Below are 2,500 nucleotides of genomic sequence, written 5' to 3' on the forward strand. Positions count from 1 at the left end.
TTAAGGCTCCAATGGCACTTAGGTAAGGTATTTCCGGCCCGAGCATATCCTCGTCCGGCTTCCTTGGTCCGAATGGATCCTTCTCAAGGTCTAAGGACCTCACGACCATAGGACTCGACAAGGAATGAGCCTTGTCCATATTGAACTGCTTGAGTATCTTTTCTGTATATGTCTTTTGATGCACAAGGATTCCATTATCCACATACTCAAATTGCAGTCCCAAACAGAACTTAGTTTTTCCTAAGTCTTTCATTTCGAATTCTTTCTTTAGACATTCGACCGTTTGGGAAATCTCTCCAGGGGTTCCAATCACATTCAGGTCGTCCACATAGACAGACATAATCACGAAGCCCTTGCTGTCAAATCTCTTTATAAAGATACATGGACTTATTGGATCGTTCTTATAACCTTCTTTCATTAGGTACTCTGATAATCTGTTGTACCACATTCGACCTGATTGTTTCAAACCGTACAAGGCTTTATTCAGCTTAATGCAATGCTGTTCTCGAGAACCTTTCTTATCTTTGAGCTCAATACCCTCTGGAACTCTCATATGAATTTCATTATCCAGTGGACCGTACAGATACGCAGTTACTACATCCATTAGGCGCAGATCAAGCTTCTCTTTCACGGCCAGACTGATCAAGTATCGTAATGTAGTTGCGTCCACCACAGGGGAATAAGTTTCCTCATAATCTATTCCTGGTCTCTGTGAGAATCCTTGTGCTACAAGCCGTGCTTTGTATCTCACTACTTCTCCTTTCTCATTTCTCTTTCTCACAAAGACCCATTTGTATCCCACTGGTTTGACATCTCTAGGTGTCACGGTTATAGGGCCAAAAACGCCTCTTTTCTTTAATGATTCTAACTCCACGTTTATAGCTTCTTTCCATTTGATCCAATCTGATCTTTGCATGCATTCATATATGGACGTGGGTTCTAGATCCTCATCTTTTTCCATGATCTCAAGTGCTACTTTATAAGCAAAAATATCATCGACGTCGATATCATTTTTGTTCCATTTCGTTCCAGACATTATATAGTTTATAGAGATCTCTTGATTGTCCGGCCCCCGTGTCCCATGAAGTTCGGCGTCCCGAACCCCATCATTTGGAACGGTCGGATCATTTGGCGTGGCCGCTCACTTGGCTCGACCGTCTGGGTCGGCTCGGCCGGTCCATCAATGTCTGGACGGTTTCCTTGATGCTCTCGGATCCAGCACCTCTCTTGGACTTCCGAGGCTGTTTATCTTTGGAACCAATAGGTCTACCACGTTTGAGACGTTGTTAGACTCTGTAGCCACTTGACCTTGTCCCTTCTGGACATCTATTCGTATTGGTGCATTACAAGCCGGGATATACGATTTTTTCACTCGATTTGGGTCAGCAAATGAATCTGGCAGTTGATTAGCTAGCTTTTGAAGATGTATAATCTTTTGGACTTCCATATCAGATTCTTTAGTCTGAGGATCTTTCCAAGATATAGATGGTCGAGACCATTCGATTTCATTGCTCAATTCTTTGCTCAACCGGCCGTTATCTCCCCCTAAGGTCGGATATGTGGACTCATCAAACTGTGAGTCTGCGTATCTGGCCTTAAACAAATCACCGGTTGTTGGCTCAAGATACTTTATAATACTTGGGGAGTCATATCCTACGTATATTCCCATCCTCCTTTGTGGTCCCATTTTCGTTCTCTGTGGTGGAGCAATTGGAACGTAGACGGCACATCCAAATGTTTTGATGTGGGACACGTCTGGCTCATGACCCGTGAGTAACTGGGATGGTGAATATCTATGCTCACTAGATGGCCTGATGCGAATTAGTTCTGCTGCATGTAATACGGCATGTCCCCACGCTGATACCGGGAGCTGAGACCGCATGAGCAATGGTCTGGCTATCAGCTGGATACATTTAATGAATGATTCGGCCAAGCCGTTCTGCGTATGTACATGTGCCACGGAGTGTTCTACACTTACCCCCATGGACATACAATAGTCATTAAACGTCTGGGACGTAAACTCACCAGCATTGTCTAGACGTATAGTCTTTAAAGGAAAGTCTGGAAAGTGTGCTCTCAGTCTTATTATCTGAGCAAGCAGGCGTGCAAATGCCAAATTCGTGTGGACAGTAGACAGACATGCGACCATCTGGTCGATGCATCAATCAGGACCATGAAATACCGAAACGTCCCACTAGGTGGGTGTATTGGTCCACATATGTCTCCCTGAATCCTTTCCAGAAAATTTATAATCTCTTTATTAACTTTGGCTGGTGATGGCCTAGTTATGAGTTTCCCTTGTGCACATGCTGCACATGTGAGATTGTATGGGACAACTCTTTTGAACGTGTGCCCTTGTGAATTCATCATCAACTTTCGCATCATGTTAGTACCGGGATGGCCAAGCCGGTTATGCCATAGAGTGAAATTGTCGCAGGCATTAGCCTCGATCATACTGACCTTTGCATAGTATAGGCCAGTAGACATTGCAGGTAAGGTT

The sequence above is a fragment of the Brassica napus genome, chromosome C6, assembly GCF_020379485.1.
Source record: "Brassica napus cultivar Da-Ae chromosome C6, Da-Ae, whole genome shotgun sequence".
In the NCBI taxonomy this organism is placed as follows: domain Eukaryota; kingdom Viridiplantae; phylum Streptophyta; class Magnoliopsida; order Brassicales; family Brassicaceae; genus Brassica; species Brassica napus.